The sequence below is a fragment of the Rhinatrema bivittatum genome, chromosome 4 (assembly GCF_901001135.1).
Source record: "Rhinatrema bivittatum chromosome 4, aRhiBiv1.1, whole genome shotgun sequence".
NCBI classification, from domain to species: Eukaryota; Metazoa; Chordata; class Amphibia; order Gymnophiona; family Rhinatrematidae; genus Rhinatrema; species Rhinatrema bivittatum.
This window is the reverse complement of record NC_042618.1, coordinates 62,796,044-62,820,671: the sequence shown is the minus strand read 5'-3', so window position 1 is coordinate 62,820,671 and position 24,628 is coordinate 62,796,044.

The window sequence follows — 24,628 nt, the reverse complement described above, 5'->3', positions numbered from 1 at the left end:
TCTCAACAGCATGTTTCAGTGCTATCCAAAAATATATATTTCACATCCAGTGGCCTCAAGGCTGCAAAATGTTTAACATAGAGAGCCACAATATCTGCTACAGATATCTCTGCCCCAACCACGATTCAGCCAGCTGCTTTGACTAGCCATATGTTACTAAGAGCCCAGGGCCTGGAAGATGGAGGAACTTTGCAGGTAGCTGAAAAGTCACAGGACAAGCAGGATGGTAGTCCTCATATATGGGTGACATCATCAGGATGGAGCCAATCACGGAATACTTTTGTCAAAGTTTCTAGAACTATGACTGGCACCTACTGGGCATGCCCAGCATGGCACTAACCCTGCATCCAGCAGGGGTTTCCCTTCAGTCTCTTTTTCCACGCAGCTATAGCCACGCGGAGTTTTGGAGCTCTTCACAGTTCTTGACAGGAAATTTTCCTCAGGAAATTTCTTTTCAAAACTTGCAAAAGTTTATACCCCCAGGGGTCTCCCTTCTCCGCTGTTGATTGCCGTGTCCGTACAGTAAGTTTGCCCCATTTCTCGGTTGGTTCCCCGCGGGTACTGCTCGGGGCTTTGTCTGCACTGTCCACAACCGGCCTAAATTTTTTGACGGCCACGATGGCGATGGGTTTTCGTCTGTGCCCGGACTGTCCGAGGACTAGGTCAATCACAGACCCCCATTTGGTCTGTGTATTATGTCTCGGACAGTCGCACAACCTGGAGACATGTACCAAATGACCCCAACAGGCCGTCTGGCACGTTTTGAGAAGATGGCACTTTTATTTCAGCGTCCGTCTCTAGAGACTCAGTCCCCGGCAAAGCATCGTCCTTGCTCCGATGCCGGTGAAGCCCGATCAGTGTCTCTATCTTTGATGTCTGTCATCGATACCGGAGTCGGGGAAATCTGACCACCGGGAGAAGCACCGGCATAAACATCGGAGACCGGGGCCTTCGACTTCCAGAGCACCGGTGGCACCCTCCTCGAGTAAGCCACCGAAGAAGATCCGAGCTGAGAAGCTTGAATTGCCCTCGAAGCCGGATGCACCGAGGCATCCCTCGCCTTCGGTGGGCACGGCCACCAAGAATCCACCGGGACCGGTGGACCCTCCAGTGCTGCCCGCCATGCCCTCCCACTCCTGACCTGGGGCTCACCACCCCAGCGCTCCGAGAGGAATTGCACCTGATAGCGGAAGAGGCAGTGGTCCAGGCTGTCCAAGGCCTCCCGAGACCACCGGTGCCGGAACCAGCACTGATGCCATCAATGCTGCTTCCTCTTCTAGATAAGCTTGACTTGCCTATCTGTGCCCTGCCAGGGGTACCGAGGAAATCACCGATCCCCATGGCTCCATAGACACCTATTCCGCTCTCATCTGAGGAAGAGGACGCATCGAGGCCAGAGCCCATTCCGGGGCCTTCAGGAGTACCAGCACCGAGGCCACCGGCGAAGTCTCCGATGTCATCGGTGCCACTTCGCCCGGCACTGATACTGGATCTTGATTTATCGATGCCGAGGCCAAGACCATTGATGCCGGCACTGATGCCTTCGATGCCAAGGCCCCCTCCAGCTGGAGGGATCCCATCTCTTCCATCAAGGCCGCCGATGGATGCAGGGGATCAATCATATGATCCGTGGACAGACGATACATCTGATTCCCAGGACTCCACCGAAGTTCTGTTGGAGCCGTCACCTCCAGAGGAAAGGCGCAAATCTCCGCCGAAAGACCTCTCCTTTATAAGCTACATCAAGGAGATGGCGGAGTCGATTCCCTTCACACTGCAGACGGACGAGGACTCCAGGCATAAAATGCTGGAGGTACTTCAGTTCCTGGATCCTCCAAAAGAAATTGTCTGTCCCTGTCCATGAGATTCTACAGGATTTGATGCAGCGGAACTGGGAACATCCTGGATCGGTTCCCCCTGTGAACTGCAAGACTGATGCAGTATATCTTGTGCAGCCATCTCCAGGCTTCCAGAAGATGCAATTGGTGCACCAGTCGGTAGTGGTGGAGTCTGCCCAGAAGAGGGCCAAGCGTCAGAAACCTCATTCCTCAGCACCACCTGGGAAGGAGCAGAAGTTTCTTGACGCTTTTGTTCGCAGAGTGTTTCACGGACCAATCCTCATTTTACATATTGCGTCGTATCAATTATATATGACGCAGTACAATCGGAACCTGTTTAAACTGCAGGATTTTGGTGAGTCCCTCCCAGAACAACTTCAAGACCAGCTGAACTCTATCATTAAGAAAGGCTTTGCTGGTAAACAAGAGGTCAGATCAGCGTATGGTGTCTTCGATACAGCCTCCCGATTGTCAGCGGCCGGCATCAGCGCTCGCCGTTGGGCATGGCTGAACTCCTCGGATCTTCGCCCGGAGGTGCAAGATTGTCTGGCTGACCTCCCCTGCACAGGGGATAACTTCTTTGGTGAAAAAATCTAGGAGATGGTAGCCCAGCTGTAGGACCACAACGAAATACTCCATCAGCTCTCAGCAGCTCATACGGAATTCTCAGCTCCCTCCAAGTGCCTGTTTAGATGGGAAGCTAAACGAACAGTATACAAAGCCCAGAAATATCCGCCATCGGCACAGGCTTGTCCATCCCGCCCATTCCAAAAGTCTGCGCCCCGCCAGCCATGGGCTCAGAAAACTCAACCTCCCGCCCAGCCTAGTCCTGCTGCAGGGTTTTGACTTCCAACCCGGGAGCGAAGATCATCCCCCTATGCCATTTCTGCCTGTTGGCTGTTGACTATGCCACTTCACCACCAAGTGGCTAAACATCACCACAGACCGGTGGGTACAGTTGGTCGTAGCTCAAGGCTACCATCTAAACTTCCTCTCCGTCCCGTCGGACAATCCACCTTGGCTGGGGTGGACCTCCTCCGACCACTATCTTCATCTGCAGAAGGAAGTAACTTTCCTTCTTCAAGTGAATGCCATAGAACCGGTTCCTTGTTCACAGAGGGGGCTAGGGTTCTACTCCAGATACTTTTTAATTCCAAAAAAAGACAGGAGGTATTCGCCCGATATTAGACCTTCGGGCTCTAAACAAACATCTTCAGAGAGAAGTTTCGGATGGTAACCTTGGGCCTCCTTAATTCCACTTCTCCAATAGGGGGATTGGCTTTGCTCTCTGGACCTGAAAGATGCATACTTTCTGTGAGACGGGATAATTGTGATGTTCATGCATCTCCACTTCCTTGTCGGAGACCAACATTTCCAGTACAGAGTATGAAATGCCTGGCAGTCGTAGCTGCATACTTAAGACTGGGCACTCACATCTATTCTTACCTGGACGACTGGTTACTGAGAGCTCTGTCATCGGAAGGAGTTCTTCACTCCCTCCATCTTATGGTGCAGCTACTACTATCATTGGAATTTGTAATCAATTATCAGAAATCTCACCTGTTCCATCTCAGTTCCTCTCCTTTATCGGAGCGGATCTCGACACGATCCAAGCAAGGGCTTTTCTTCCCAAGGACTGAGCTCACATGCTAGTGTTGCTGGCGCGTGCTATGCAGTCTCACCAAACCATGACGGCTCGTCATCTACTCTTCTTGCTGGGGCATATGGCATCCTCGGTCCACGTTAACCCAATGGCTCGTCTAGCTATGCGAGTAACGCAGTGGACTTTAAAGTCCCAGTAGTCACAGGCACATTATCCAATGTCCGACATTGACCACATCACCAGGCAGCTTCACCTCTCACTGGCATGGTGGATCCAGGAGTCCCACCTGCTTCAAGGTCTACCATTTCAAGTTCCAGAACTTCACATAATCTTAACAACGGACGCTTCCACTCTAGGTTGGGGAGGGCATGTCAACCATCTGCAGACTTCAGGGTACCTGGTCGGCAGAGGAGTCGCAACATCAAATCAATTTTCTGGAGCTCAGAACAATCAGATATGCTCTCTCTGCGTTTCGGGATTGTTTGTCCAACAAGACAATCCTGATCCAAATGGACAACCAGGTAGCAATGTGGTACATCAACAAGCAGGGAGGCACCGGTTCCTACCTTCTCTGTCAGGTGGCACAAATTTGGGCTTTTGCTCTTATCTCAGGCCATGCTTTTGAGAGCGACCTATCTGGCAGTTGTGGACAATGTTCTAGCGGACAATCTCAGTCGAGAGTTTCAGCCCCATAAGTGGTCTCTCAACCCTGTAGTGGCAGACTGGATATTTCGGAAGTGGGGATATCCAAGTGTCGACCTTTTTGCGTTGTCTCACAATCACAAGGTGGACAACTTCTGCTCCGTACATCGCAGTCACCAAGTTCTGCCTCTGGATGCATTCGCCCTATCCTGGAAGAAGGGCCTCCTCTATGCCTACTGACCACTTCCTCTTATCAGCAAGACTTTCGTGAAGCTATGCATAGACAAGGGTTTGATGATTCTCATTGCCTCTTACTGGCTGCGACAGGCATGATTACCCATCCTTCGGGATCTCTCAGTACGTCCGCAGATTCCTCTGGGAACGAATCTGTCCCTGATCTCTCAGAGGAACAGTCAGTTGCGCCACCCCAACCTTCACGCCCTGTCACTAACAGCTTGGATGTTGAAAGGTTGATTTTGCAACCACTCGATCTGTCAGACTCTATATCCCAGGTTCTCGTAGCTTCACGAAAGCCTTCAACTAGAAGATCTTATCATTCTAAATGGAAAAGATTTTCATTGTGGTGCACTTCAAAGGAGTTAGATCCTTTTACCTGCCCCACAAATCAGTTTTTAGACTACTTCTGGCATCTCTCGGAGTTGGGTTTACAAACCTACTCCATCAGGGTTCATGTTAGTGCGGTGGCCGCCTTCCATAGGGGTACAGGGGATGTCTCTATCTCGACACAGCCCCTGGTAGAGTGCTTTATGAAGGGCTTGCTTCACCTGAAGCCTCCTCTCTGTCCACTGGCCCCATCTTGGGACCTTAATGTGGTTTTAGCGCAGCTCATGAAACCTCCGTTTGAGCCTCTGCGTTCCTACGAGTTGCGGCATATCACTTGGAAGGTCCTTTTCCTTCTGGCATTGACGTCTGCTCGCAGGATCAGTGAGCTACAGGTGCTGGTTACATACCCCCCTTTCACGAAATCTCTTCATGATCAGGTGCTCCTTAGCACTCATCCTAAATTTCTACCAAAAGTGGTATCTGAGTTTCATTTAAATCAGTCCATAGTGCTGCCTACTTTCTTTCCAAAGCCCCATTCACTTCCTGCTGAGCAGGCTCTCCATTCCTTGGACTGCAAATGTGTGCTTGCCTTCTACTTGGAATGCATTGCAGGCCATAGGAAATCTACCCAGCTCTTTGTTTCCTTTGATAAGCTTAAGCTGGGAATCCTGGTAGGAAAGCAGACCCTGTCCTCCTGGTTGGCGGACTGTATTTCTTTCTGCTATCAACAAGCAGGCCTCCTGCTCCAGGGACGCGTTAAGGTGCACTCCATTAGAGTAGTGGCAATGTTGGTTGCACACCTTCGCTCTGTACCTCTTATAGATATCTGCAAAGCTGCAACCTGGAGTTCTCTCCATACCTTTGCAGCCCACTACTGCATAGACAAGGCTGGTGCACAAGATTCTATCTTTGGTCAGTCTGTTCTACGCAATCTATTCTCAGTGTAATATTCAACTTCCTTCTACATCCGCTGGGAAATTTAGGCTGCCCATTATCCAAACAATCACCCCTGTTGTTGTGCCTGTTGCACGTCTTTGGGTGCTTTTGGTACATGTGCAGGCGTCCTCAGCTCGTTATTCACCCATATGTGAGGACTACCATCCTGCTTGTCCTGTGAGAAAGCAGAGTTGCTTACCTGTAACAGGTGTTCTCACAGGATAGCAGGATGTTAGTCCTCCTGAAACCCACCCGCCACCCCTTGGAGTTGGGTATGCTTGCGATTTATTATTTTATTTTTCGCCCATTCTTTTTGCTATACATGAGAGTGAAGGATGCAGGGTTAGTGCCATGCTGGGCATGCCCAGTAGGTGCCAGTCAAAGTTCTAGAAACTTTGACAAAAGTATTCCGTGATTGGCTCCATCCTGATGCCACCCATATGTGAGGACTAACATACTGCTGTCCTGTGAGAACATCTGTTACAGGTAAGTAACTCTGCCTTCCTCCTTCCAGAGTGGGACCTGTGCAGGCTCCCTCTGCACAGAGTCGAGCAGGAACTTCTTGGAAAAAAAACTACTCAAACTGCGGTGCCAGACTACTGATCTGCCATACTTCAGGGATCAATCAATCAAGACACAGAAGCATCAAGCCTAACAGCCTGTGAGCTGCTCTGTGTAGCCAGGGGTTGATTCCTTATTTTTGCAGGACTTTGTGCAGAAGAAGTAATACCATTCCTTGGAGCAAAGGTTAGCACCAAAGCAGGCATTACCACATCACCAGGCCTTGACACAGTCGAATTGGTCCCTTGTGTCATTGCATTCAATCACCTGATGCAGGAGCAAGTGTTGGAAGAACCAGAAGTGAACTCCTTACAATTATCTTCCTTCATGTTGGAGTCCTTGTTTCCATCTTGCTTCCTTGGTACAGACCCCAGGACTTGCTGCCCTTTCACCATCTCATGGCTTCTGCTGGAGACACTGGATCCAATATGCTGCATTGTACTTTTGGTCTCTGTGACCACTAGCTCAGTTAACAAAGGACAGGGGATCTTCTTGTACATGTTTCTCAGGAATATGACCCTATATTGGTTTCAGTGGACTATGTCTCTTCCCCAACTGTGGGCCAAAGGACACCGCAGTCCATAGATCAGGTGGCTGAATTGGTAAAGACTTTCTTTACCTTGTCAAGTCAGGGCATCTTCTAAACTCTCTTATCCAGAATGTTGGATTTGTTTCCACAAGGGGGGAGTCCTCTTGTCTCCATGCCTTGGGAACTCACATCAGATGTCCCACTAGTGAGTTCTAGCCTGTGTCAGCCATCCCCCCTCTGTGTGGAGGAATCCAGGTAGTCTGTGGATGGAGTTTAGGATGGCACTATCTGGAGTATTCCCCTCTGCGTTGACTGAGGACCCATCCCAATAGCTATTGTCTTCAGTGGGGTCTTGGGCTACAGTTCTGTCACATCTGGATTCTGAGCAAGGATTTAAGGTAATCTGTTTAGACCCCTCACCTGACCTGCCAGAAGACCTCTTGTACACTAAATTCCTGGATACATTTGGTAAGGTGAGTGGAGTCTACGTCCATGAGGACCAGGATTGCTGTGCAGAGGTATTGGGGGTACTGCAGATTCTGGAAACATCTTATGAACCTGTAGCAATACCCATCTATTCCCTCCCGTGGGAACTGCAAATAAGAATGTGGGATAATCTGGTCTCCTTCCCCACAGTAGCCAGGAAATTGGATCTTAAATACAGGGGCCAACAATCTCTAGGGTTTGGTGGTGTTCAATTACTGCACCAATCCATGGTTGTAAAATCTGAATTGAAATGGGCTAAAAAGACCAGGATTTTTTCCATCCTCCTCACTCCAGGGAAGGATCCTAAGTTGTTTGACAACTTTGGGAAGGTCTCTTCCAGAACTTGATGCTCAATGCCTGCATTGCTGCCTACCAACTATTCATGGTACAATATTTGCACAGCTGTGTTGACAAATCAAAGCCTCTGGTAGAGTCTCTGGTCAGGGAGCAGGAAGACCTTTCTGGATGCAGAAGAATGCAAACATCATCTCTGGTCAGTGTATGAATTGTCTAACACTGCAGCTGGATCTTCTTCTGTAGTAATTGAAGCATGCCAGATGGCCTGGCTGAGAGCTAGCAGCTTACAAGAGGACATTCATGAAAAATTGTCTAACATCCCATGTTCAGGGTCGAAGTCAGAAACTGTTGCCTAAATCAAGGAATAGCATGTAGCCATTCATAGAAACAGAAATGCAATGGCAGAGAAACTGCTTGGCCTTTCTAGTCTGTCCATCTACCCAACTAATTTAGCTTTACAATTCTCATCACTCCCTCAGGGATCTCCTGTGTTTATCCTATGCTTTCTTGAATTCATACACTGTTTGTCTCTTTCACTTCCACTGAAAGGTTGATCCATGCATCCACTACCCTCTGTAAAGAAATATTTCCTAAAATTACACCTGAGTCTTTACCCTTTTGCTCTCATCCCATGACTCCTTAGTGTAGAGCCACTTCTCCATTGAAAGTTCACCTCCTGTATATGGAAACCTTGGAGGTATTTAAATATCTCTATTGAATCTCACCTATCTCCTCTAGGGGAAACTGTTTAGATCTTTGTCCTTATATGCTTTAGAATGAAAAGTACTGACCATTTAGTAGTTGCTTTCTGGACCAACTCCAATCTCTCAGGAATTGTACACAGAATTCCAAATTAGGTCTCGCTAGGGATCTATAGGGGACAATATTGCTTCCCTTTTTCTGCTGATCATTTTTTTTCCCTATGCAGCCATGTATTTTTCTGGCTTTTGCTGTCACTTTATCCACCTGCTTAGCTACCTTAAGATCATCCGATACAATCGCCCTCAGATCCTGCTCTTATTTCATGCTTGGAAAAACTTCACCACAATGTTGTATCACTGTTTTTGCATCTTAAATGCTCTGCATTTTAAGAACATAAGAAAATGCCATACTGGGTCAGACCAAGGGTCCATCAAGCCCAGCATCCTGTTTCCAACAGTGGCCAATCCAGGCCATAAGAACCTGGCAAGTACCCAAAAACTAAGTCTACTCCATGTAACCATTGCTAATGGCAGTGGCTATTCTCTAAGTGAACTTAATAGCAGGTAATGGACTTCTCCTCCAAGAACTTATCCAATCCTTTTTTAAACACAGCTATACTAACTGCACGAACCACATTCTCTGGCAACAAATTCCAGAGTTTAATTGTGCGTTGAGTAAAAAAGAACTTTCTCCGATTAGTTTTAAATGTGCCCCATGCTAACTTCATGGAGTGCCCCCTAGTCTTTCTACTATCTGAAAGAGTAAATAACCGATTCACATCTACCTGTTCTAGACCTCTCATGATTTTAAACACCTCTATCATATCCCCCCTCAGTCGTCTCCTCTCCAAGCTGAAAAGTCCCAACCTCTTTAGTCTTTCCTCATAGGGGAGTTGTTCCATTCCCCTTATCATTTTGGTAGCCCTTCTCTGTACCTTCTCCATCGCAATAATATCTTTTTTGAGATGCGGCGACCAGAATTGTACACAGTATTCAAGGTGCGGTCTCACCATGGAGCAATACAGAGGCATTATGACATTTTCCGTTTTATTCATCATTCCTTTTCTAATAATTCCCAACATTCTGTTTGCTTTTTTGACTGCCGCAGCACACTGAACCGACGATTTCAATGTGTTATCCACTATGACACCTAGATCTCTTTCTTGGGTTGTAGCACCTAATATGGAACCCAACATGGTGTAATTATAGCATGGGTTATTTTTCATTAAATTTAATTTAACATTAAATTGCCATGGTTGTGAGCCCTTGGGCTGCGGCGTGGTTGATGCAGCCTAGTAGGCCTATACCGACAGTTTGCAGACACACCCTTCTAGGACTGGAGCTGGAGTTTCACCTGTATCAGCCCTATTCCCTGTGGGTTGAGCCTTTGGGTTGCAGGGGCTGGAAAGGTGTAGGCAAGTGTACCTTAAGGAGTGGTCAGAGATTTCAGGTACAACCAGTGGTCAGGCAGGCAGCAAGCAGACTTTGTCCAGATCCAGGCCAAGGATCAGGGCAGGATGCGAATAGATATGAATCCAGGTCAAGGGTGAGGGCAGGCAATGAGCAGACTAAGTCAGAATCCAAGGCATAAGTCAGAAACAGAGACTGCGGCCAAGACAGTCAAAGACAAGACATTGAGGGACCAGGAAGGGCAAGGGCATGGATAAGGCAAGACAGGATAATAAGGTAGGCATGAGAACAGCAAGACAAGGCACAGGGGGTAGCAACATGCACTGCAAGGCAGGAGGACCTATTGCTGAGCCATCGGTTGAAGTGCGGCTGGCGTTTAAATTCCCTGCCGCTGCTGATGTCATTTTTGTGTGCCATGCTGTAGTTTCTGTTGCGGGGCCTATATCAGGTGTCTGATGACACCTGATATAGGCCCCGCAACAGAAACTAGGTGATGCGTGGGAGCTGAAGAAGAAAGGCGTAGGTGGCATCTTTGCAGCAGTGGCAGCTCATGGTGTCCCAGAGTGAGTGGGGCTGGTCACAGGGCTGGCCCACAGCCAGCCAAACATTACATAAATCTTAACTGACAGACCTTATTTATTTTATTTTATTTATTGTATTCCTCAAGCTTTACTAAGACCTTTTCCTCTTGGTTTCCACAACTTTGTGGCTGTCTACCCTGTTGCAGATTTTGGCATCTTCAGTGAAAAGACAAACCTTTCTTGACCAACCTTCTATAATGTCACTCATGATAATGTTGAAAAGAACTGGTCCAGATTCCTGAAGCACTAAACTAGTAATTCCACCCTCCTTGGAGTGAACTCTACCACTACCCTTTGTCACCCCCTACTCAGCCAGCTTGTAACCCAGTCACTCTAGAGCTCATATCAAGGGTGCTCAATTTATTTGTAAGTTGCCTATGTGGAAGCATGTCAAAGGCCTTATAGAGATCTAAATATGTTACATCTAGTGCTCTCCCTTGATCCAACTTGGATCACCCAATCAAAGAAATTGATCAGATTTGTCTACCTCTAGTAAAATTATGCTGCCTGGAATCTTGTAATCCACTGGATTCCAGAAACCGCATTGTCCTCTGTTTTATCAGTGATTCCATTAATTTGCTCACCACAGAGTTCAGACTAACCAGTCTGTAGTTACCAGCCTCTTTCCACTTTTATGAATAGAAACCATATCTAGCCATCTCCAGTCCTCTGGAACTACTCCAAGCTCTTAAGAAGCATTGAAAATGTCAGCCAGAAGAGATGCCAAATGTCTTTTGAGTTACCTTAATATCTTCTAATGTATCCCATTAAACCCCATTGGTTTATCTACTTTGTTTCATTAGCTCCTCACAAACACACTTTTTGAAACTCAATTGTTTACCTTACTTACAATCTTACTTGTGTTCATTTTAGATAGTTCTGATCTTGCCCTTTCCATAGTAAACACCAAACAAATATTTGTTAAGCAGTTTTGCTTTTCTTCATCAGCCTATACATATTCTTCACATTCACCTCTGAGTCTCACAATGCCACTTTTGCACTTCCTTCTGTTATATAAAAAAAATCATCTTATCCTGTTTTACCATATTTGCTATTTTTCTTCCATTTGAATTTTTACATTCCTGACTGCTTTCCCAGCTTCTTAGCTTGTTCCAATATTGTCACCTGGCTTCCTCTTTCTGTGATCTCCTGTTTATGAATGCTAACCTTTTCAGCCACTACTTTAGAAAACCATAGCAGCCTCTTTGTCCTCTTTCCTTTATTTACTTTTCCTAATGAAAAGTTTAGTTGACCTTATAATAATTCCTTTTAGTTTTGCCTATTGCTCTTTTACTTCCCTTAAATTTTCCTATCCAGCTCATTGAGATACTTCCCCCATTTTTAAATAATTAGTTTTCCTGAAATCTAGGACCCTTGCCTTTGAATGAATGTGTTCTAGTACTAAACCACACCATCCGGTGATCACTGGAGCTCAGATGATCATCCATTACAACATCAGCGATACTGTCCCTGGTGGTAAGCACCAGGTCCAATATCTCCCCCTTCCATGTGGACTCTATTACTAGTTGACAGAGCAGTTCTCCCAGCAGCGAATCCAAGATCTCCCTACTTCTAGAAGATTTAAATTATATAACAATAGCATCTTCTTTCATAGCAGGGTTTGTAAATCTCCATTAAATCTTTTTCCATTTCTTCTGTCTGTGTTGGAGATCTGTATATTATAATTAGATGTTTTATTCCCTCATTCCAGATTACTCTACAGTGCCACCTCCTTACATCATAAGCCCTGCAGTTCTGTTGTTTTAATATTTTTTACGTATCGTGCCACACCTTCTCCTTTCCTTCCTACTTGGTCCTTCCTGAATAGATTGTAACCTAGTATAACTATATCCCAGTTGTGATTTTCCATATAACATGTCTCTGTTGTCATGGGGGGCCAAGCAACCATAATAATCTAAATGTCCTTATTTTAAGCATTTCTTTTTCCAGAGATGCTCTTTTCACCAATTTCAGTAGTATCATGCTCCATCTGTGCTTCCACAACAGCAGCTTCTAACTTGTGGGTGTCCACGTAAGAGACATCAGCCAAAAGTACCACAGCAAGCACAGCCTAAGACTGGGCCTTGAGCCTCGGGTCTTGGTTCCTCAGCTAGGTAGACAAATTCATCTGTTTCTCAGAGAGTAGTGGACGATTACCAAGGACCATTGTAGAATCTGAATACTGTTTGTGCTTTTTCCATTTTCCTCTGCTGAATCAAAGTTTAGCCTTTAATCTGGATCTGTCTCACTTGATGCAGCTACAGCTTGAGCTGGAGTTACTTTTCTGCCAGTAGGCAAAAGAACCTGTCCCTCCCAAATAGCAGAGCATGGAGGAGTTCTTCTACTATTCCCTCCATACCATCCTGCCCTTCACCCTGACAGAAGACTGAATGTGTACCCTGGATTTAAAAGATGTGTATGATCACTTACCTATCCATCGGTCCTATTGGAAAAACCTTAGGCTTGTGGTAGATGCCTCTTACTACTAATACAAGGTTCTTCCCTTCAGACTTTCAGCAACCCTGAGGGTGTTTATGAAACGCCTAGTAGTGGCAGTGGCATTGGCACACCTTTGAGGCCAGGGATGAGTGTCTTCCCATACCTGGATGATTGATTGGTGCCTGATCCTTCACAGGCATGGTTGTTGAACTCACTCAGAAGATGATCTGGCTCCTTCAGTTTCAAGGATTCATAATTAACTTTACCAAGTTGAACCTCATTCCCACCCAGAGAATCAAGTTCATCGGGCATGAACAGACATAGTGAAAAAGAAAGCATTCCTTCCATCAAACATTGGTTCATAATTTACCTCAGCAGGATTAAGTCCTGGCCCAAGCTATCCTGGGTGTTCTCTGGCACATGGCAGTAGCAATGTATGTAGTCTCCATGACTTATATCAACATAAGAGTTCTCCAGTGGGGTATCTGTGTCTATTAGAATCAGCTGCTCCAGCCTTTGTCACACCTCGTCAATGTTACCATGGAGATGAAGACATTTCTTCTTTGGCTAGATCCACAGATCCTGGAGATGGATTTTGAAATTGACCTCATTGGGTAAAACTGGTGACAGATTTGTTCATCAGAGGGTGGGAAATTTACATGAGCCCCTTCTGTATTCAAGGGATCTGGTTAGCAATGGAACATCTCTTTCAGATCAATCTCTTGGAGCTATGAGCCATTTGTCATATGTTGAGAATATTCTCACCTCTCCTTCAAGTAAAGAGAATTTTGATCCAAATCAGCAACCAATTTTGTAGGTGAACAGGCATGGGTGCACTGGGTCCTGGACCCTCTACCAGGAATATCTGAAAATTTGGGTGGGGGCTCGCAATCACAGAGCTTTTAAGTAGCTTACCTTCTCAGAATCTTCAACATGTTGGCAGATTGCCTCAGCAGGTTTTTTTCATACCCATATGTGGTCCCTGGACACCAGGCGATGGCAGGCTATTCTTCCTCTAGGGTCACCCATTCGTCGACCTGTTCCTGTCAGAAAACAAGAAATTTGACAAATTTTGCTCCGTCCATCAAAGAAAGTTCATATTTGCTCCAGATGCTTTTCAGCTCAAGTAAGATGCAGATCTGCTGTATATTTTTCCTCTGTTTCCATTAGTAGTGAGGGATGTTTAGAAGGTATTCAGACATGGTGCATCTTATCCTCATTGCTCCAACTTGGTCCAGGCAAATCTGTTTTTCTTATCTCATCAGATTATCAGTCCATCTACCAATCCCTCTTGGGGCCGAGCCAGCTCTACTAATGCAGGAGCAGGGTAGTTTGATTTCTGAATCTCCTCTCCCTTAGCTTGATGGCATGGATGTTGAGCACTTGATAGTTTCATCATTGTCACTATCTAATGCAGTGCTTCTGAACCCAAGCCCCAGGGCACACCTAATAGATTTGCATGTACTGCTTCTATTGGATGCAAATCTATATCATGCACATTCATTGTGGAGATCCTGAAAACCTAACTAGCTAGGTGTGCCCTGAGGAGTGGGTTGAGAAGCATTGATCTAAGGAGATTGAGTATGTCATGATTTTCAGGAAGCTGTCCACTAGACACATGTACCGTTTCAAATGGAAGCGTTTTGCCTCTGTCGGGGAGGCTCCTTGAACCCATTCGTCTGTGGCCTGAAAGGTCTACTTCAGTAGTTGCTCTTGCTCTCCCTCTCCTTTTTGGGCCTTAGTACATCATCAGCCAAAGTGCATCACTGTGCCATTACTGCTTACCACCCTCAAATGGCTGGAAAGCCAATCTCCAGCCATCCTTTGGTATTAAAGTTCATGAAAGGCTTTGTAGGGATAATTAGATTTACAGATTATTGGAGGTATTTAAAGCAGATAGCATGTGTCAAGTTCATAGAAAGGAGCAGAATGCCTACACTTTTTAGAGGTAATAAGAGTTTTATTGTAGCAGCACAAATTATACAATTGTTTTATAGAGGGTAGATATTTTTAAGTTTGTAGTTTAAAAGACTAAATCACTCTTGTTGCATGGTCTGGAAAGACCTTATGTCTAATTCAAAGATAACCTGTATATTTCAAACATACTGCCAATTGACTACCCCACTTAAAATAGTAATTTAGCCACTTAATATTTTGCTGATCAGGAATGCATGAAGAAATCGTGGGAACACTCTCAGAATCTTATTCTCTGCTGCAATTAGGTTGTTCTTCAGGAGAGTCTAATACAGCTAGTTGATCCCCTAGCAAGTAAACGACAGGTTAACACCACTGTCTTAGGGTGGAAGACCCAAAGCTTACAGAAGCCTCTGTAAGTTGTGCAGGCAGGGGACAGGAGTGAAGATTGGCTAGGCTTGCAAAGGGTTGTGCAAGGGTTAGATTGGCAAGATTTACAAAGTTAATAGAGCAGAGCTAGGCTGAGTCTCAAAGCCTAATGTGAGGCTTTGTAAAAAGTCTGAGGTGAAGTGCAAGATCTGTAAGTCCAAGTCTTCTCTTTATCAGGACTTTATGCATATACTTCAAAAGTTAGTGTTAATTGGAGATTACCCCAATTACACAGGAATTAAGAACATAAGAACATAAGAAAATGCCATACTGGGTCAGACCAAGGGTCCATCAAGCCCAGCATCCTGTTTCCAACAGTGGCCAATCCAGGCCATAAGAACCTGGCAAGTACCCAAAAACTAAGTCTATTCCATGTAACCATTGCTAATGGCAGTGGCTATTCTCTAAGTGAACTTAATAGCAGATAATGGACTTCTCCTCCAAGAACTTATCCAATCCTTTTTTAAACACAGCTATATTAACTGCACTAACCACATCCTCTGGCAACAAATTCCAGAGTCTAATCATGCGTTGAATAAAAAAGAACTTTCTCCGATTAGTTTTAAATGTGCCCCCTGCTAACTTCATGGAGTGCCCCCTAGTCTTTCTACTATCCGAAAGCGTAAATAACTGATTCACATCTACCCGTTCTAGACCTCTCATGATTTTAAACACCTCTATCATATCCCCCCTCAGTCGTCTCTTCTCCAAACTGAAAAGTCCTAACCTCTTTAGTCTTTCCTCATAGGGGAGTTGTTCCATTCCCCTTATCATTTTGGTAGCCCTTCTCTGTACCTTCTCCATCGCAATTATATCTTTTTTGAGATGCAGCGACCAGAATTGTACACAGTATTCAAGGTGTGGTCTCACCATGAAGCGATACAGAGACATTATGACATTTTCCGTTTTATTCACCATTCCCTTTCTAATAATTCCCAACATTCTGAAGCTTTTCCTTTTACAGCAGGCCTACGGCTAGCCTAAGTTAACAGAAGCTTGATCAGGTGATGTTTGTCTATTCGACAATTCCTTTAAAACACAGACTCCTGAAGAACTCTCTTCCGTATCATCTTTATGTTTATCTTGTGCTGTTGTTGGTTGATCTTGAGTTATTGTTATGCTTTTATTGTGTATGTGTTGTCATTACTATTAATTTTATGTATGTTTTATTGTAAATCGCTTAGACCTATTTTGTGTTAAGCAATTAATAAATACAAAAATACAAATAATGTGGGCTGGAAGAAGTGATGAATAATACTGGGTCTTATAATTAGATACAAAGTTGATCAAGGTCATAAGCTCAGCAAGTTTGTACCAGCAAAATTGTAAGACAAAGACAGATTTCTCGATATGGAGAGCAATAGCAGCAGCTTCTCAGTGCAGTTCTGACTGGCATTCATATTAAATTGTAGGGCCAATTATGTGGCTGAACTTTCATCATGCATTGCTTAGGCCTGCACATAGTTTCATTCAGATGCATATTCCTTTTTAGGGTAACTGGCTTTTCTCTATAGTCTGTAGCATATGAGATTTCAAGTTGCAAAGCCACTAGTGCCATGGGATCTTAATGTCATGGTACAAAGCCCCCCCATGAGTTATGGGAGTCAACTTCCTTATAGTTTCTTACCTAGCAAGTAGTATTTCTAGTTTTTATTGGTTTATTATACTCTTTATCTATAGTTTTTCCAGAACGGGTTCCGTGCTTGATATTCACTCGAAGTTTCTGCCAAAAGTGGTTTCATTATTTCATTTGAATTAAGCAGTTCTTTTACCACATGCTTTCCAAAGCCTCATACACATAAAGGAGAGAAGGCCTTCCATTCATTGGACTGTAAGAGAGCCTTGGCCTATTATCTGAAGAGAACTTGAACAGAGGGTCAGGCTTCTTAAATGTTGTCTCCTCTATGATCCAAACAGACTAGGAATAGCTGATGCCAAATGTATGCTGTCCAACTGGCTGGCTAGTTGAATCGATCATTGTTATGCTCTGTTTTCACTCCAGATCACACATTGTCAAAGCCCATCAAGTAAGAGTTGTGACTATTTCTGTTGCTCACCTAGGAGCTGTCTCTATTGAAGACTTCTGCAAAGCGGCAATTTGGTCATCAGTTCACACCATGTCCCGTTACTATCTGGAAAATCTATCAACACGTGGCTAACTTTGGGCTAGCAGTTTTGTACAGCACTCTCCGGGGGGGGGGGGGGGACGGATAGGTTGCTTTTTCAGTAGTGCTCCACTGCAGCTCTTAGCTTTTAACTCCCCACATGCCATAGCTAATTCAGCCCTGTTTGTCAATGGAGAAAGCAAGTTTGTGTACCATAAATGGGGTTCTCTATAGACAGCAGGATGAATGGGCTATGCTTAGTACCCATCCGCCTCCCTGGTGAGTTGATTATCTCGCTAAAGCTGAGCTCTACAATCAACTGATTTTGCTGAGCTAGAGAGTGGTCTGTTTGATACTTTCAGAGGATGTCATCCATGTATCATGGCTAATTCATCCTCCTGTCTATAAAGAATCCTGTTTACAGTAAGGCAAAAATTGTGCAAAGGTCTCTCCTAGGATCCATTAGAAATGTTTTCACCAGGGCTGCCTCAGTGGCTTAATGTTAGTGCTGCCTATTGCCATGCAGGGGGACCTGGCTTCAATTCCTGGCTCAGGTGTTATGGGTCACCTGGGGCTAGGAGTGCAGCAAAGGCCGTGTTCACAGCCCTTGAGGGGAAGGAGTCTGTCAGTCATTGTGCAAGGCTGACACTTAGTGGCTGAATTCAGAGCCCATGCTCGCAGGGTTTTAAAAGGAGCCCTGGTGGATGGCCCCTAGCTGAGAACCGTTGCTGTAATGACTGGACTAAAGTTAGGAGGGAAAAAAAATGGTGGGAAGTTGCAAATGAAAGTTTATGGGTCCAGCTCTGATTCTGATTGAGCCAAAAGCCCAGAGGACAAAGAAACTGCTGGGTCAAAAAACAAGAAACTCTTTTCTCACCTCCCTGCTGATAATCTTAGTAAACCTTTAACTGGGAATTTTACCAAAACCAGTGGTTCTTAGCAGTCACAAATTAGCTCTTTGCATCATACTAATAAATTCCAAAATGTACTGATTCAGTCCACTATAGAAAATAACCAGCCATAATCACATGTGACCTCTAGTGAAAAAATAACTGTCTGGAAGCTGTTGCTGCCTTCATTTGGGTATATTCCCACATGCCTTGTGCACTGAAGCTGCATGCAACCTGCACAGCTCTGATGGAATGCATGAAGTCTCTCCGTATTCTGAAGGTGATAAATCCCACATAAGGAAAATATGGCTAAACTTATATAAGGTGATGTTAAATTAGCAGCTGTTTGTCATGAACTGTATATAAAGTGAATAGTAAAACAATTCATCTCAGTTTGTTGAATGAATGAACCATTAACTGTTCTCAGTGCGGATTCATTAGAGGTTATAATGCCTTTTTTTTTATTGGGCCAATATGAATCTTACACTTTTATAGGTTAGCTTTTTCGATTCTACACCGAGCCCCTTTTAGAACCAAACATAGTTTAATGTATGTACCTTTCTTTGTAGGCCCAATAAACGCTACTTATCAAAAGAACCCTCTTCTCTTGAGAAAGAAAGTAATGCTTGCCTTCAGTTTAATTTTTAGTTGATATTCATTGTTTTAGATCATGGAATGGTTGAAGTGGTTTAGAATAAGTATTTTTTTTTTACATCATCTTTTGCATTTTTTTGTATACCACTAATATTTGAGTCTTAAACATTAAGCTGATGAAGAAATGTGTGTTCCCTGTACGTACCTGGATCAGTCCAGACAGTGGGTTATGTCCCCCTTCCAGCAGATGAAGTCAGAGCAAAAACTGTAAGGACGGCTCCTAATAGGTTGGAGCGCCCTCTGCATCCCTTCAGTATTACTCCGACTCCAGCAGATGAAGGTGGCACCTGCGGTTCCCCAGTAGTCTTGGACAGAAGATAATTCTATTTCTGTTACTTCTCTACTTACTTTACTTCCTTTAATTTGTATGGATCAAATAAAAAAAAAAAAAAAAGAAAAAAAAAGATTTTTACAGCTATTTACTCTGAAGCTTGCAGACAAGAACTCTGTTAGGGACAGTTTCCCTCTGTTTCTTCTTTTCTGTCTGTTCTTAAGTCCTATGTGATTTTTCAATTTCAGGTATTGTCTTACCTGCTGTCTATTTGCTGTCCAGGTGCACGTTGGTGGTCCAACCTCTCCCCCTTCAGCAGCAGCAGGCGGCTGCCCCGAGATGCCGATTCCTCAGGGCAGCAGGATCAGAGAGGTGCCATTCCTCTGACTCCTGCACTTAAAGCACAGTTACCTACTTCTCTGCTGCTGACAGTCTTTCGGGAGAAATTTCTCTTACTCTCTTTCTCCCATGCCACGCTCGGTGCGATGCTCAGCCTGTGGAGAGCTCGGATCGCGGTTCTCCAGGGAGGGCCCATGCACGAGGTGCCTCTCTGGCAGGGAGGGACCCTCAAGGCCAGCGGGATGCCCAATTTCGCACTCCCAAGCGCACCCACCCTCAGGGAGGTTGGCCCCGTTCCCTCCTGACGCGGGAATGGTGGCCATTTTGTTTTCACAGTTGCCAGCTCCTGCACCTCCCGATGCTGATTCGGACCCTGGGGTTTCACCCTCCCCGCTGATTCTGACTCTGGTGATCCCCCCTCCCCCCAATGCAGTCTTAGCGGTGGGGCAGTTCGATGCAGTTCCTCCACCTGCTCCTCCCCCGGGACCGGTTTCTACTGATTTTATTTTGCTGCTTCACAGTGCTTACTTAGCATGGCTCTCATGGGGCACACTTCAATACCAGTCAGGGGAAGGTCTTCCTTCGTCAAGATCGGGCGCAATCTCGCCTCGCTCAAGTGCAACGCTTCAGGGGTCTCTCACTCCCTACGGCCTGGGACTACCTCCAAGTGCTGGGATCCATGGCCTCAACTATAGATTTAGTACCGTGGGCCTTTGCTCATATGCGTCCATTACAGCGGGCGTTACTATCTTGCTGCAAATCAGTGTCTCGGGATTTTTAGGCCCCTCTTCCACTGTCGGACTCGGCCAGGAACAGCCTGCTCTGGTGGCTTAGTCTGGATCATTTGTTACAGGGAGTGGACCTAGAAGTCCCACAGTGGGTGGTCATCACTACGGATGAGGAGCAGTGTACGGGATGCAGTCTACCCAGGGGCGGTGGTCTCCCGGACAGGCGACTTGGCCTATCAATCGTTTGGAGACCAGAGCGGTTCATTTCACGCTGACAACAGTGGCGTATGTCAACCGTCAAGGAGGTACAAAAAGCCGTCATGTCGCCCGGGAGGCGGACAAGTTGATGGAGTGGGCAGAGCTTTATCTGAACAACTTTGGCACCCACCGTTTAAAGTAAAATCTATTTCAAATTTATTTATGTGCCTATTGGTAAACTGTTGTGATGGTATATCACTTAATGACGGTATAGAAAAGTTTTTAAATAAATAAATAAATCAATCAATCAATCAATCAATCAATCCAGGCTGGCGGCATCCCACAAACCGGAAGGGGACATTGTTCAAGCGGACTTCTTAAGCCGGCAATGCCTGGACCCAGGGGAGTGGGAGCTGTCCGGAGCAGCGATGGAGCTGCTTGTTCAACGATAGGGCTCACCCCATCTCAACCTCATGGCGACGCATCGGAATGCGAAAGCCCCACGCTGCTTCAGTCGCAGGAGGGAACATGGTGCAGGAGGAGTGGATGCCATGGTCCTCCCCTGGCCACAAGACTTCATCCTCTATGTGTTCCACCGTGGCCACTGGTAGGGAAGGTACTTCGAAGAATAGAAATCCACCACGGACCTGTAATCTTTGTGGCACCAGAATGGCCTCGAATGCCGTGGTTCGCAGACTTGGTCAACCTGACAGTGGATGGACTCCTTCAGTTGGGCCATCTTCCGAACCTACTAAGGCAGGGACCGGTATTTTTCGACCAGGCAGATCACTTCTGTCTTGCGGCCTGGCTTTTGAACGGCGCAGATTGAGAAGACATGGTTACCCAGATGCAGTTATTTCCACTCTCCTTCAACCAAGGAAAACCTCTATGTCCATTGCTTATGTCCATGTCTGGAAAGTGTTTGAGGTGTGGTGTACCTCTATGCATGTGTCTCCATGTCACGCTTCCATCGCCAACATTCTCTCCTTCCTGCAGCAAGGCTTGGAGAAAGGCCTGGCCTACAATTCTCTGAGGGTTCAAGTGGCGGCCCTTTGCGTCATCTCGATGGAGTTCTTCTTTCCTCCCATTCTGATATAATCTGGTTTCTATGGGGCGCAAAACATGTCAAGCCTCTGGTTCACTCCTTGTGTCCCTCTTGGAGTCTCAATTTGGTCCTCTGGATTCTGAGTGGGTTGCCGTTTGAACCTCTTGCCAGAGCTACTCTTAAGGATCTCACTCTCAAGACGATCTTCCTGGTTGCCATATGTTCGGCTCACAGGATCTCGGAAATTCAAGCTCTCTCATGCAGGGAGCCCTACCTCTGCTTCACAGATTCTGGAGTCTCCTTACACAGGGTACCATCCTTCCTTCCCAAGGTGGTCTCCGCCTGCCATTTGAATCAGTCAGTGGAACTTCCATCCTTCCCGGACAACGGTCCCAGAGAGCTTCGACGACTTGATGGAAAGCGGGTCCTCATACGCTAGTTGGAAGTAAAGAATTAATTTCGCTTAACGGACCACCTTTTTGTTCTCTGGGGTGGTCCCAAGAAGGGGTACAAGGCTTCCAAAACCACTATTGCTCGCTGGTTAAAAGAAGCGATCTCTTCTGCATACATCGGTGCTGGTTGTTCTCCTCCGGAAGGCATCAAAGCTCATTCAATTCGGGCCCAAGCAGCTTCCTGGGCAGAGAGCAGTGAGGTCTCTCCACAAGAGATATGCAGAGCAGCTACCTGGAAATTGCTGCACACCTTTGCAAGGCACTATTGCTTGAATGTCCAGGCTCCGGCTCGTTCGGAGCTCAAGTCATTTGAGCTGGGCTATCAGAGGCCCACCCTACGTAGGGAAGCTTTGGTACATCCCACTGTCTGGACTGATCCGGGTACAAACAGGGAAAAGAAAATTATTTCCTTACCTGCTAATTTTCGTTCCTGTAGTACCACTGATCAGTCCAGACGCCCTCCCTAAGTTTTCTGGGATAGGGTTTGGGCTCAGCTAGACTGCTTATTTCTATCTCTGTCTAACAGTTCATTTTGCAGGTTCTTCCTAAAAGTTACACGTTTACAGTTTTCAAGTTTGTGTGTTGATCCAGCCAATGTGCTATTTCTGGCTTTGTTATTCATATACAGAAGGGATGCAGAAGGCGCTCCAACCTATTAGGGGCCATCCTTACAGTTTTTGCTCTGACTCCATCTGCTGGAAGGGGTATAACCAACTGTCTGGACTGATCCGTGGTACTACAAGAACGAAAATTAGCAGGTAAGGAAATAATTTTCTTTTAACCTAATAGTAATTCAAAAAGTAGTAGGCTTTGCCACTGGGATAACTATTTGATGGTTTGGGAAGCCCTAGAGGTGTCATTTAAATCGTTTTTCATTTTCACAAGTAATTTTGTTTGTGACTTCGTCATATTTTTGTGGTATTGTACAATTTCACTTTTATCTTTTATTCTAAGTGAAAGTGCAGTTGATTTATGTAAAAGGCCAGGAAGTCATGGTTTATTTTACTTCCTCACACGCAACCGGCGTGAGGAGCCAAATCAATAATCCAGAGACAGAGATACACAAGGATTTGGCAACAAACTTGATATGTCCAGAATTTTATACTGTTCATATATAATTTATTATATTCATCAAATCACATCGTGATATCTTAGTTCAAGCCTCCATGGTCTCCCGCCAAAGACCATGTTTTGAGAAACTGCGGCGGAAGGGACCAAGCTGTGAATAGAAGAATAATAAATGTCAGAATAGAGGACAAAAGAAAATCAGCAGCCAGCAAACAAGAACATCGCAGGAGTGTAATGTCTTATACAACTCCACAAAAGGATCTGATCTTCGATTACAGATTTTAACAACATGAGGTAAACTGCATGACCACTGTGTTTCCAATGGCTACGATTGGAAGTTAGGTAGCAGAAGCTGCTTCGAACAGAGTCATATGTCAATCAGAGGAGGCGTATCGTCAAAAACAAAACAGACGATAACAAAAATTAGTAAGCAAACAGCTACAGTAATGTATGAAAATATTTCAACCTTGTCCATCTAAAATGCTAGATGTAAGCAGGAGAGAGAGAAAGTGAGAGTCTCATCTTGAATGGCAAGTGTTTAGTACATCAAATGAACAGTGTAACAGAAAGGACCTTCCCGTAGCTAAATAGATTAGAAAAACATGCCAAAACAGAGGAGGGGGGGGGAGGGGGGTGTGTGTGTCATGTGATCTTATCTGTGGCAATCAAAGATATATCAGGTCAGCAGCACAACAAAAGTGAGCATAGATGGGCAAATTGGCCATAGATATGGAGCAGAGAAATAGTTAAAGAAAAACCAACCAGTCTAATTCTTGATTCAGTCCATGGAGGGAGACAGTGTTTAGGAGGTGAATCTATCTTTGTTCATACTGTAAAAGATATCGAAATTACCACTCTGTGATGAGGGCACACAGATTTCAATAATAAAAATTCTCATGTCATGAAGAATATGGTGTGCCTGGGTCCAGTGTTGTACAAGAGGTGTGTTCTCTCTCCCTAACCGCAGACAAGAGCAGTGCTTGTATATAAGAGTTCTTGTTTGCTGACAGCTGATTTTCTTTTATCCTCTATTCTGATATTTATTATACTTCTGTTCACAGATTGGTCCCTCCCGCTGCAGTTTCTCGAAGCACGGTTCATGTGGGGGACTGCATTAAGATATCCCAATGTGATTTGATGTCTATAATAAAATGATATATGAACAGCATAAAATTTTGGACATATCAAGTCTGTTGTGAAATCCTTGTGTATCTCCATTTGTTTTATTTCCTCAACATGAATCTTAAAGATAATGTTCACCCAGAGTAATTATATACAAGGCTGTGTTGTCTATTCATTTTAATTATAAAATTGGGTGATGCCAACCTTTTACTGTTGAAATAAATCACGTGTTTTATTTTGTTAGGTATTCAACCACACAATCTAGACAGCACAGCTTAACACCCTTTTGGAAGGTGAGACTAACAGTAACATCATAGATATTGAACTAACACTCCCCACTCTGCTGTTGATCTACTATAGCTTAAGACTTGTCTCTCGGTACACTCCTCGGCTGAGATTTCTTTTTTGCCTAGTCTCTGCTGTCCAGGCTCAACCACTACAACTTTGACAGGGTAAGTGGAAATGACTTCCTAGTTGAACCCACTGTACTGGCCACCAAGTAGTAAAACAATGTGGCAGATGGACCCTTTCCACCACCTTCCTCCCTGCCCCCACTCCCACCCAAGGATCTTCTGATGGAAGCTGCCACAACTTCACTTAAGAAGAAAGAAGAGGCTTCTATTTTACTGGGTCACTCATCAAAATGCATTATGGTCTTAATGCATGATATAATGCTTTAATGCCATAATATGTGTTAACACTAGCACATGGTACAAATGCAAATTTTTGGAAGGGGTGGGATTTAGGGAAATGAGGGACTATATTGTATTTTAGAATTGCATTCTGGGCTGAGAGAGAGAGACTATCTACAAAGCCCTCATATTAG